This window comes from Phaseolus vulgaris, chromosome 2 (genome assembly GCF_051622355.1).
Source record: "Phaseolus vulgaris cultivar YP4 chromosome 2, ASM5162235v1, whole genome shotgun sequence".
NCBI classification, from domain to species: Eukaryota; Viridiplantae; Streptophyta; class Magnoliopsida; order Fabales; family Fabaceae; genus Phaseolus; species Phaseolus vulgaris.
In genome coordinates this window covers 27,555,826-27,567,963 of record NC_143499.1, presented here as the reverse complement: position 1 = coordinate 27,567,963, position 12,138 = coordinate 27,555,826, and positions in this window count along the sequence as shown.

Below are 12,138 nucleotides of genomic sequence, written 5' to 3'. Positions count from 1 at the left end.
AGAAAGTTTTTACAATGAAATATTAGTATGATTTGAGGTAAAAGAGAGTATAAGAAGAGTATTCTACTTATTTATCCATCATTGAAAGTGTCATTCCATGTGTCTATTTAGAGATGTCCATTGCTTACTTTTTCATACATTTTTTTTAATAGGCCAGATAGGTTTTTTTTTTGGATAGGCCATTTTTTTCTTGATAGGTCAGTTATCACTTTTTTCTTGATAGGTCATTTATTCTTGATAGGTCAGACATGTCACATATTAATATTATCCTGAGTCCTAGTGATAAACCTTGACTTACGACACTATAAAAACATTAAATATGTTGAGAGAAAAAATTCAATACTCTACAGTTTTGATTAAGTGCTTAAAAAAATAAAAAAAAATAAAAACATAAAGTTGTGTTTGTCAGTCATTAATGAAGTACTGGTATGATTTGAGGTAAAAGAAAGTATAATAAGAGTATTCTACTTATTTATCCTTCATTGAGAGTATTATCCCATGTGTCTATTTAAAGATGTTCATTGCTTACTTTTGTATACATTTTTTCTTGATTGGCTAGATATGTTTTTTTTTCTTGATAGGTGAGATACGTCAGACATGTCACATGTTAATATTATCCCGAGTCATAGTGATAAACCTTGAATTATGACACTGTAAAAACATTAAATATGTTGAGAAAAATAGAAAAATAGTATGTTGAGAAAAACAGTTCAACACTCTACAGTTTTGATTAACTGCTTAAAAAAAATAAAAACAAAAAATTTTGTTTGTCAGTCATTAATTAAGTACTCGTATGATTTGAGGTAAAAAGTATTACAAGAGTATTCTACTTATCTATCATTCATTGAGAGTATCATCTCATGTTCCTATTCAGAGATTTCCATTGCTAACTTTTGCATACATTTTTCTTGATAGGCCATTTTTTCTTAATATACCAGATATGCTTTTTTATAGGTCATTTTTTCATGATAGGCCAGATATGTCTTTTTTCTTCATAGGTCATTTTTTCTTGATACGTCAGACATGTCATATGTTAATATTATTCCAAGTCATAGTGATAAACCTTGAATTACGGCACTGTAAAACATTAAATTTGTTGAGAAAAAAAGTTCAACACTCTACAATTTTGATTAAGTGCTTAAAAAAATAAAAACATAAAGTTTTGTTTGTCAGTCATTAATGAAGTACTTGTATGATTTGAGGTAAATGAATGTATAACAAGAGTATTCTACTTAATTTATTTTTCACTGAGAGTATCATCTCATGTGCCTATTTATAGATTTTCATTGCTTACTTTGGCATACATTTTTTCTTGATAGGTCATGTTTTCTTGATAGACCATATAGGTCTTTTTTCTTGATAAGCCATTTTTTCTTATTAGACCCAGATATGTCTTTTTTCTTGATAGGTCATTTTTTCTTGATAGGTCTGACATGTCACATGTTAATATTATCCCGAGTCATAGTGATAAATCTTGAATTATGACACTGTAAAAACATTAAATATGTTGAGAAAAAAAGTTCAACACTCAACAATTTTGATTAAATGTTTAAAAAAATAAAAACAAAGTTTTGTTTGTTAGTCATTAATGAAGTACTATTATGATTTGAGGTAAAAGAAAGTATAACAAGAGTATTTTACTTATATATCCTTCATTGAGAGTATCATCTCATATGTCTATTCAGAGATGTTCATTGCTTACTTTTGATTTTTTTCTTGATAGACCAGATAGGTCTTTTTTTCTTGATAGGCCAAATATGTCTTTTTTCTTTACATGTCATTTTTGCATAGGTCAGACATGTCACATGTTAATATTATCCTGAGTCATAGTGATAAACTTTGAATTACAACACTATAAAAACATTAAATATGTTGAGAAAAAAAAGTTCAACACTCTACAGTTTTGATTAAATGCTTTAAAAAATAAAAACATAAAGTTGTGTTTGTTAGACATTAATGAAGTACTGGTATGATTTGAGCTAAAAGAAAGTATAACAAGAGTATTCTACTTATCTATCCTTCATTGAGAGTATCATCCCATGTGCCTATTTAGAGATGTTCATTGCTTACTTTTGCATACATTTTTTCTTGGTAGGCCAAATATGTATTTTTTCTTCATAGGTCATTTTTTCTTGATACATCAGATAGGTCAGACATGTCACATGTTAATATTATCCCGAGTCATAGTGATAAACCTTGAATTACAACCCTGTAAAAATATTAAATATGTTGAGAAAAACAGTCCACCACTCTACAGTTTTGATTAAGTGCTTAAAAAAATAAAAACATAAAGTTTTGTTTGTCAGTCATTAATGAAGTACTAGTATGATTTGAGGTAAAGAAAGTATAACAATAGTATTCTACTTATATATCCTTTATTGAGAGTATCATCATGTGTGTGTTCCGAGATGTTCATTGCTTACTTTTGCATACACTTTTTCTTGATAGGTCATTCTTTCTTAGGGGGGAGAGAGTTCAATACTCTACAGTTTTGATTAAGTGATTAAAAAATTAAAAAAAAAAAGTTTTGTTTGTCAGTCATTAATGAAGTACTGGTATGATTTGAGGTAAAAGAAAGTATAACAAGAGTATTCTACTTATCTATCCTTCATTGAGAGTATCATCTCATGTGCCTATTCAGAGATGTTCATTGCTTACTTTTGTATACATTTTTTCTTGATAGGTCATTTTTTCTTGGTAGGCTAGATAGGTCTTTTTTCTTGATGGGCCATTTTTTCTTGATAGGCCAAATATGTCTTTTTTTTTTGTTAGGTCATTTTTTCTTGATAGGTCAAACATATCACATGTTAAAATTATCCCGAGTCATAGTGATAAACCTTGAATTACAATATTGTAAAAACATTAAATATGTTGATAAAAAATGTTCAACACTCTACAGTTTTGATTATGTGCTTAAAAAAAATAAAAACATAATGTTTTGTTTGTCAATCATTAAAAATAATATTTGGTAACAAAATAAATGCTTTGTTTAACATATGAGAGACCATTGTGGAGAACTTTCACTTTGTCTGATAGATATAGATAAACATGAGACAAAAAGAATCATCGTAAATATAGATCAATCCATCTGCTAGAAGAATAGATTATCACCAAACGATTTAGCTAAATGAATAGTCTAATATACAAAGAATATCATCAACTTCTGGCCAAAGAGATTCATTCAAGAAATCAAAGCCAAGAACTCTTGGTGTAAGCACTAAAGTTGTCTTCTTAGTCAACTCTTGTGACATATATAACTACTTTCTAATGTTGGTTCAACTATACTTGTTACAATGGACACTTTTACAAAACGGTGGTACAAAAGGCCAAAGGCCTTTGCTACCAAATGAAGTGTGTACGGTAAGCCATCCAGGAAATTGTTTAAAGGATAAAAGCATTTAAAGTTGCATGAAGTGCATTAAATGCAATAATTATTTTAAAGCTATACGAAAGACATGAAAGAAGTATTGAAGCTACTCAGTGCATGTCTCAACGACTATATTCTTCCATCAACTACATAAATCCTACCATCAAGAAAAATAACTTAAGAGCAAATGATGTATTGTGCCAAAATGTTGTCAAAATGATAAAAAAATTCTCCAGAGTTTCAGAAAAAGGACCCTAGAGCAAGAGTAGGAGCATTGCCAAAATGTCTAGTGAACCATCACATTTTGTTTTCCTTGACATATGTAACCCTTCCCTAAAGTGCAAAAATAGTTTGCACAAGAAGAGAAATTCCAAATCTTGTATTCGTTACAAGATGTGTATATTCTCCATTAGTTAGATCAAATGATTAGACAATCATTCAATCTTAACTTTATTATGTTATCGAGGGTTGGAATGGCTAGAGAGACAAGGAATACTTGTTTAGTCAAGAGTGGCTTCATAAAATAATACTTCTTGACTAGGTCAGCTAAGAGTGGAGGTGATCTGAAGAAATATTCGGTTATTCATGAATGACTAAGTGTTAAAAATACTCAAGGTCAACTATAAGTAGCTTGAGTAAAGAATACTCAATGTCAGTGAAGAATGACTTGAGGAAATAATACTTAAGGGATTATTCAAGAGTCATTGGTGCAAAAAAGCAAAACGAGTGTGGCTATTTTACATTTATAAGGGCGGCTATATAATCACATTTGATGAGCACACATTTGTAAATGGAAGAGATAAGAAGGTGACTATATATATATAGCCACATTCGTAAATTCGATTTATAAATGCGGCTATTTACATAGCCGCATTTATAAATCACATTTACGAGAAGCGTTTAGAGTTTCTTTTCTTTTTCGCTGTTGATTGGGTTTCTAATCAAAGTTTTCAACTTTGATCTTTTCTGAAGAACATGGTCATTATTTTAGCATTTCTTTTGATCTCTTGGTGCATCCATATTATACATCTTTGTATTTCATCCCAATGGAAGTCCAAAAAACGCAAATAAAAATTCTCCAATGAAACGCAAATATATGACGAAGCAAGGCAGCGACGAGGAAGGCACAAACAAAAACCTTTCCAAGCATGACCTTAGTAATGACATAAGACAAAACATAAGAGAAACGCAAAACATACAAAAATCAATGGTGTAGAAGAAGAGAGGAGGACAATGTTTACCGATGACACAAAGACAATGCAAAAAATAGAGAAGGAAAAGAAGAAACACAGTTAATGGAAGAAGCACATAAGAGAAACGAAGCACGAGAGAAAGAAAAGTATTAAACCGTAAGTGGCGTGTTTCTGAATTAGGGTTAAAAAGATTTTAAGAAGGTGGCTATTTGTAAAGCCGCATTCGTAAATCAAGTTTTTTGATTTACGAGGGCGACTATTTGTATAGCCGCCCTCGTAAATCAAAACATTTTGATTTACAAGGGCGACTGTACAAATAGTCGCCCTTGTAAATCCAAATGCTTGATTTACAAGTGCGACTTTATTAATAGTCGCACTTGTAAATGAACTTAATTACAAAAATGCTACCGCGTTTTTTACGAAAACGTTTGAGCATAAAACCGCACTTGTTTATACATTTTGCACTAGTGAGTGAATACGAGCTTAATGAATACTCAATTAAGTCAGGAGTGTCTTGTGTCAAGAATATTTAAAGAGTTAGTCAGGAGTGACTACGAGTTCAGAGAATACTCAAAGTGTGTTTCATAATAGTCAACTTAATTAAATTTGACTGGTTGATTAAGAACCAAATATAGTTTGTTGCAATAGTTTATTGCGAAACAGGTTCATATTTTAAACTTAAAAATTATAATTTAAATTAAAAAATGATATGTTAAACTTCGGAATGTATATTTTAAAGTAGGTCTCAATAGTTTGAAGGAAGAATTAAAATTATAAAGTTTGATTTAATTTTTTTAATGGGGATTTATAGTTTAAATTAGGGTTAATATGGTAAATTATGGTTTAATATTTTAAAAGTGAGAAATAAACTTTTTAAGTTGTTGTTTAATACTTTTAAAGTGTAGATTCAATTTTTAAAGTAGGTTTCAGAATAAGGTGAAATAGAGTTTAAAGTGTGGATTCAATTATATATATATATATATATATATAGTTACTCTTCTTTATTTACTACCTCCATTATCATTTATAAGCATAAAAAAGTTAACTTCAAACAAAATAATAAAGTCGATTATTTACGTGAAATTTGACTAGTATATTTCGATATTATTCTTAAAACACCATTCTAGTAAAAAAAAAATACATATTATCACAATATAATCAAATGTCACTTATGAATTAAAGTTGTGATATTTTAGAAAAACAAATTATTAAATAAAATTATTTTAGAAAAACAAATTATTTTAGAAAAAAAAATAAACAAATAAAATTTATGTGTAAACAATAAGGAAAGTAGTAATTTGTGTAGTATATAGTAATATCCATTTCTATACTTCAATGTTGATTTATTTAAACCACAAAGTTGGCAGTACATTATTACAATATACTATTAATAAATTAACTGTTGTTTTTTTAATTGGTGTCAATCCACAACATGAAAACAGCAGCATCCATGCTATTCTCACCTTTTTTTTTTCTCTATTATCACTCCCACCATTAGTTAAAAAGAAAACCAAACTACCTCCGACGACCCTTTTCCCTTTTCCCTTTCCCTTTTAAAGTTATTCTCACCCTTTACTTTTCTCCCTTTCCTTCCCCTCCCAAGTTTTTGTCACTCCCATTTTTTATTTTTTTTTACTCAATAGCTAACTAGATACCAATTTATAAACTATTTATGAATAATAAAAATTAATTTAAATTTTTCCTTTTTAATTTTTAAAATGATATCTAATTTAGTCAATATAACAACTAATTATTTTTTATTTCTAAAATTGGTTTTTATTCAATAATTTTCTTGTAGTATTATATATTGCTGATATTTTTCATCTTCATTGTAGGAGTTCGTATTAGAAGAGAGGTTCCTGTTCATATTAGAAGAGAGGTTCCAGATATCGGTAAATTCAAAATTGTGGTAGTATCATCAATTACTCTCTTACCTAGAGTGTAGAAACACAACAATAAATAAGTTAATATTACGTTTCTTTATTAAATAATGGTATAAAGGTGTTAGTTTTTCCCCTCAAACAAGAAAAATGATAATAATTTTAGATGATATACATTAGCTATTTTAGTATTATTGAAATTTATTTAAGACTTGCTTTATCACTAGTAACTATTTTTAGAATGAGATTATTGATATTTTCATGTATAAATTTGAGGTTAAGTATAAATAAATACATAGAAAACACAACAATATCATTCATGCATAAAAATCGGTATCATCATCTTTTCAACGTTAAATTATTTTCTATATTTGGTTAGTTGCACGATATTTCTAATAAAAGTTCAACAATTGTGTGTATTATTATTTTTTTTTATAAAAACTCTCATGTTAACAATTGAGCTTATTTACCAAGGAAAATATTTTTTTAAAATTAAAATTTAATTGTAAGAAGAAATTCTACTGCTGAAAAAATAATATTTTATCTTTGTTTTAATTATTCAATTAAGATAAAAAAAATATAAAGGGATTCAAGTATGAGCGTGGTTAGAAGACTTGATTAAAAATAATTAAAGTTTTGTTTTGCATATATTTTTTTTCTATATGTATGTAATTGTACGAGAGTATTTTATCAAAGTTTTGCTACAAAATATTTTAATGAAATTTCTTTTTTATATTATTTTTTATTAACAAATTTTAAATGTAAAACTTTACTTAAAACTAAATTCACTCTTATTTTTTATTTTAACTTCTTTAGATGATTAAAATAAAACATATACTTTTGGTACATTAAATTTAATTATTTTAAAATAAAATAAAATAAATGTCACAATGTAATAATAATGTGAGTGAGATATTATTTTTTGTAGAAAAATAAAATAAATATTTTTTTAGTTATGCGGGCCAGCGGGCCAACCCGTCTTGCCCCGCAATTGGCCCGGGCAGGCTACGGGTTATCCGGAGCGGGCCTAAGCAGACTAGATTAGTGAGTCCACACCACACTTTAGTAGAGGACCAATGATTGGCCCACATAACCCGTCGTGCATTCTCATCCCTAAATGCAAACTTCACCTTAAAACTAATTTAATAAGATTGTGTTAGACTTAAATCCACTTCTTGATAGAATATAAGAGTCATTTAGAGTCTAACCTAGAAAAAGTTTGTTGAGTTTATTATGCCACCTACTATCAGATCACCCATAAATATATAGTTACACACATGAATTGACAGATCTAAACCTTATATTATAAGTTAATTTTATAAGGTTGAATCAAAAAATATTTTAAACCACAAATCATCATTTTTAAATTCAAAATATGTCTTTCCCTTTAGTATTTCCAAGTCATAATAAATAAAAAGAAACTAGCCAGAATGGTAAATTCTAATTTTACATCTATCCACTTAGTTTTTACTTAGTGAATTTGTTTTATAAATTTAATTGTACACTTTATTAAAATAATTTATAAATATTTTATATTGATAACTTTCTTAAGACATAAATGAATGGAATCTTGAGACACTGCAATCTTGATATTAAGGAGTGAACTTTAAGTTTAACTTAACCTTATAAAATTGTCAACCTATAAAGTTAGGTTTGCTCCTACTTATATACTATAAAATGTTTCAATCTCTATTCAATGTGAGATCTCCAACATACACACCCCTCACACGAAGAGAGTGACAAGTTGTGTGTGATACTATATATTTATGGGTGATCCGATAGTAGGATAAGCCCAACAAACTCTCACTATGATAGACTTTAAATGAGTTAAATACTTAATATGCGGACTTTAAGTATAATTTAACTATATAAAACCGACTAATTACGTGAGATTTGTTTCTGCTTATATACTATGAAATGCCCTAATATCTAGTCAATGTATAATCTCCAACAAAAACAACAAACACCATCCAACCCAAACTTTCTCTTCTTCTCCCTCAATCATGACTTTAACCTGGCTTCAATCTAACTATAAAGGTAAACAAGGGTAAAGATAGGTTCATCCATTGCTACACTAATTTGCTCTAATGAATTTGTGTCCAAGATATTTAAAAAAAAGAAAAGAAAAGTTGGAGGGTTAAAGTATGAAAAAGGAATCTATTTATTAGTAGTTACTATCTTATTCACATTGATAAAGGTTTGACCCAAGTTCACGAATGCATTTATTTTTGTTGTTATGCTAAGACATAAAACCTCTATCGAAATATATAGCTAAGTAGATAAATACTCAATTACACTTTTACTTTAGTTATTAAAATTTGAAAAAAGAGAGAATAATTTAATTATTTTAAATTTTAGGTTTAAAAGCCAATTGATTGCCAGTCTCTTTTTTTTTTTTTTTTTTTGAGAAATAAAAAATAAATTTAAATCAAATTTAAGAAATTAAAAATATAAATAAGCCGTGCTTGAATTTGTGCAATGTTTAATCTTTTATTTTTGTGTTGTTCAATGACCACTTTTGTAATCATATGAGAAAATTAAATTAATGAAGAAATTTCGAAATTATATTATTTTGTTATACACATATGCGTTACATATTTTATATATATATATATATATATGAATAAATATTAAATTTTAAAATGGAGGAAAATGAGTTAAAAAATGAGAAATAATAGTTATTTCAACTTTCTTTGGTAAAGAAAAAATAAATAAGGGAAAAAATGAAAAAATAAAATGAAGAAAAATAAAGTAGAAATGAATATTATTTTTTTGATGAGAAATTAAGAGAAATGTAAAAAAAAAGAGTAGAAATAGAAGTTTCGTTAGTTGAAAAAACTAAAATATAATTTATTTATGAGAGAAAAATATTGTAAAAATATTTTTTTAAGATTACTTAATTGTAAAATCTATTACTATTTTTAATATTAAATTTATTATTACTTATATTTATAATAATACTGTAAATACTATTATTTTATCAATATTTTCATTAAATATAAATTTATTATCTATAATAGCGGGATATTTTTAGTTTTTATTTATACTATTATATATATATATAAATTCATGTGTATTTGTATGTATGAGAGATATGTTATTGAGTTTTAAGAGATATGAGGAATGAGAGAGATAAAATGAGAGAAAAAATTAAAAAACTGTTCTACATTCAAAACTTCTTCTTATAACTGTTTTAAAGAGGAGAATCAATTTCTTAATTCTCCTACCAGTTATGTGACCACAAATAAAATAAAATTAACTACTAATCTCTCCACTTTCCTGCCAAACAAATAAAATAAAATTTTTAAAATTGCTTATATAAAATATCAAATTAAAACAAAAAATTAACCAATCTCTCTACTCTCCTACCAGATATGTGACAAAAAAATAAATTAACCTACTAATCTCTTCACTTTTCTGTCACTTAAGTGATAACAAATAAAATAAATTTTTAAAATTAAAAAAAACTACTTTATTAACTTCTAAAATTATAAAATTTTCAAATAATTAAAATAAATTAATAAAACAAAATATTAAGCAAAGATAAAATAGGAAAACAATTTAGAACAGTAAACAATTCTCCGTATAAATATAGATTAATATTAATATTAACATAAAAATGAAAACGTGATAAAAGAATTAAGAAAGAGACTAAAAGTTAGTTAGATAATCTCCCTGAAAGAAAATGTTATTACGAGCTCTTATTTTAATTTATATAGATTTGTTATGTTAATTTTAAAATTTTCTCGTAACTGCCATGCAGATACATTTTAATAAGTTTATTTTTATTCTGAATTTTTAAAATTTTATGAAATATTTTTTATTTTATGACAAATGTCCAGTAGTTTTTTTTTCAGAAAAAGTTAGAATATATTTTATTAATTCTAATAAAGTATTATTTTATCATTTTTATTTTTACATATACAAACTAATTAAAAAAGAGCAAAAGTATAATTAATTAATTAATATTATGATAAGCTAAATTAAAAAAGAAAAATAAATAATGATATTGAAAGATGTAATGGTGGAATCTAAAATGATAGCTTTTTGTTTATAATTGAGCACAACAATTAAAAATATTGTAGACCCCACTTCTTTTTCTTATAACTTTTTCCTTTGTTTCATCTATTCCAAAGTGTTCATACTCATTCATTTTCATTTTCTTACCTCTTCTTTTCCTCACTTTCATCTATACCAAACTTCGGCTTAAAGCAACCATTTTAAACTTTTTTCTTTCATTTTTTTTCTTCCTATCAAGCTCTGCAACAACGGTTTGAAATGCTTGACTTTGAGACCAGTTTTGAATAGTTGGGTTTTCTGAGGCACTCTAGTCAGAGTTTGAAATTCATGCTACTAATTCTTCTTTCCTTTCACCATAATCATGTTCCCAACAGCGTGGTTTCAGTACCAATCAACTATGAAACAAAATTTGAGTGCCAAGGGTCCTTTTGTGGGCTCTATGTTGGTGAATAGGCAACATCATGTTTGCTTCACTCTTTAATAACCCTTCTTTACTCTTCAATCTTATTAGTTGGAAACTACACTTAGTAGTTGAAAATCACACATTAATTAAAAAGTAATTAGAGAGTACAACATTTTATAAATAGATTTTACGAGATTAGATCAGAATTAGTGCTCCTCTTCCTAATTTCATCTCTCAAGAACTTTTGTCTGGTCTGTCATACTGTCATTACTTCCTTTCGCAGAGGGATTCTGCATCAAACTGAGGTTAAATGCATGCTTAATAAGTGTCTAATTATTTGAAATATTAAGTCAACCAACATGTTTGATCATGGACGGATTAAGCATACAAAATAAACAAAATTATATGTATATTAACTGATGATGATAGCTGCTTTTATCCAATCTTTGAAACGCGCGTGCACAGAAATATGAGAGCATGCATAATCGTATAAAGTTGCATCTCTTATCATGAGTTGACGGGTGATGTTGATAGTTAATTATCCCAGGAATTGATTAAGCTGATTAAAAATGAAACACAAAGAACTTTGATCAATTTTCTTGATGCACTGCACTTCTGGATTTCATTTTTCAAATGTGTTAGTCTTTGATGTGGTGAAGGGTCCAAAAAGGATTGGTGCACATGTTTCCAGAAGTGTTGAATAGTGACTAATACATATTGCATCAAACTATTTATTAATCACCTTCTGAATATTCGTCTGCAAGATATTTGCAGCAAGAGCCATGTGTAATTTGTATCATTTGCTTCAAAATTTGAGCTATTTTCATCAAAAGTTTCAACATAGATGTTTTGAAATGACATTGCTTATTGAATTGAATCCTGGTTATGAGTGTTGATGCAGATGAATATATATAGGTAAATGATGGGGATTGTTTGGGCATAGTGCTCCAACTTTGCTAAAATTGGAATATGTGAAACTGGGTGTGTGGATTTGAGTGGCAGTGGAGCTTTCATTCAAAGAAAAGTAACAAACTAGAGCATCAAATACTTAGTCCCTTTGTTTGTCCCTTATAATTTGCATTTGAAAACTGATTTATTAGCATAATTTCCTTTTAATAAAATACTACTATTTGAACCACTTTTGTTACATGAATGCATTGATCACAAGGTTGGCTTTTTGAATTGTAGAAGAAGAAGCTGCTATTTAGAAAAACTTGTATTCAAAGAGATGTTGCTTTTAGAAAAGGGTAGAATATAATTAAAAAAAGTGAGTGT